Raw genomic sequence first — 2,054 nt, 5'->3', positions numbered from 1 at the left:
GAATCTAGTTAAGTTCAAAATCCTTCAGTGATTTTTTGGACACCTTGTATATATAAGAGGTGCATTAAAATTAATGCCTCTTATAATTTATGCAGTGCAGATGAATCAAAGGAGATAGCAAATCGCATTGTAATGATGACTGAACTTATGCATTCATGCACTGAAAGTTTCATCGCTTTGTTGCAAATATGGACAGTATAAGACTTTAAGAAAGCAACCCCTATCATAGATGTTCGTCAGAAACAGAAAAGCGGCATTGAATTCCTGACAAAGGTGCATCAAAAATAGTGGAGAGTATGCAGAAAAAGTAAATTCTGGAGCACAAAAGGCTACTCGTTTTAATGCTACCACCACTGTCTTCTCTACAATACGATAATCCATCCATCCAGCGCGGCTGTATCCGAGATTGAACTCACTACACGAGTTTCGTAGTGTAATTCAAATCTTGTCGGCAGCTGAATACTTAATACTTCGCTAGGGCTATGAAGGGTATTTTTTATCGTGACGCCATTACTAGATGAGGTGCCTACTACGACTTAAGAGAATCCCATCTACCCTCGAGAGAAGGATAGACCACACCAGTTTCTCAATCTGGTATTTTACTTCGTGGTACATACAGCACCTCACCTTCCCAAATGGTCACCCATCCAGTACTTGCCAGGCTCAATGTTGCTTAACTTTGGTGATCTGACGAGAACCGGTGTGTCAACGTGATGGTGCTGTATAATATAATACAACTTCCCAAATTATATCGTTGACCAGCAGATTAAACACACTATAATAATTTACTACTACTACCACCACTATTACTACTACTACTACTACTACTAATAATAATAATAATAATAATAATAATAATAATAATAACATATTTTATTGTAACCAGACGCATGAGAATTATAAAATAGACGAAAAAATAATAAGAAATATCATACACAAACACATTTCAACTGCTGAAAAAAAACCCTCTAAAATTAGATCCATTATTTAAAAAAAAAAATTAAAAACAAGTCAATTTGTGATATAACCTCTGGGTGTGTTCGTCGATCCCTGGCTCACGAGATCATAGATGCAACCCAACAGGGCTAGGGCATACACATGGGCAGGAAAATGTGCATTAACCCTAAGTCCCAGTGGCTACACTCTTAACTATCTAGTGGTGGGCCCCTCAAAAAGCAATCAGACGCTTACTGGTTGGCTTGGAAACTACCACTCTGATACATCTGGGCACGCAAAACGTATGGCCTTGATTTAAATATAATGGCCTTGATGAAAAGTGGTAGAACTCTTCTAATGCAAGTAGAAAATAAAAAAGTGAGGAATAATCTTAGAAAGCTTAAAAAATATTTAATGGTTAAATCCATGTTTAAATCCATCTTGGCAGAAGTACGGAGCATGTTGCTGCTTGGAACACATCCATTAAGTTTGACAAAGGTGGGGACGGGAAGAGCTGATTCTGCCGCATGGAATTCGTTTTTCACTAATAAATAATTCAGCTTTTTTGCTAACGCTGAACACTTTGGTTTGCATTCTTATACTATATATATATACTAGCAGTTCAACCCGGCTTTGCTCGGGCCCTATGTACTGTTCATAACTTTATGTGCATATGTATATATACATATTAAAAAGTTTGACTCATGTCCAAGTAACCTACATCTAAAATTTCAAGTGTTTAGACCCAAAATTGGCAGAGGAGTTTGGTAGAGTCTGCAAAGGTCAAATCTCTCAACTTTGATCCGTTGGCAGCCAAATTTTCGCCCCAAAACTGATTTAAAAGCTTTCTGCATGTCTGAACACCCTTTATGCAAAATTTTTAATGTTTAGATAAAAAATTGGCTGAATAGATTGCTAGAGACCGCAAAGGTCAAATCTTTTGGACTTTCACCCTTGGCAGCCAAATTTTCGGTCAAACACCGATTAAAAAGCCTGCACTATGTCTGAATATGCTTTATGTTAAATTTCAAATGTTTAGACCAAAAATTGAGTAATTTCATAGAACCCACAGAGGTCAAATATTGTTTAATTTGAGCCCAATTTTGACCCCTTAACAT

General features: G+C 36.9%; 1 pseudogene; it reads right to left on the bottom strand.

Moving 5' to 3' along the window:
• Nucleotides 1-610: 610 nt before the first annotated feature.
• Nucleotides 611-727, bottom strand: LOC145293414 (5S ribosomal RNA; annotated as a pseudogene).
• Nucleotides 728-2,054: the final 1,327 nt, after the last annotated feature.

Source organism: Euprymna scolopes, chromosome 14, assembly GCF_053919585.1.
Source record: "Euprymna scolopes isolate OS-2025 chromosome 14, ASM5391958v1, whole genome shotgun sequence".
In the NCBI taxonomy this organism is placed as follows: domain Eukaryota; kingdom Metazoa; phylum Mollusca; class Cephalopoda; order Sepiida; family Sepiolidae; genus Euprymna; species Euprymna scolopes.
Note: the sequence above shows the minus strand (reverse complement) of the source record. Positions and strands in the feature narration are given on the sequence as shown.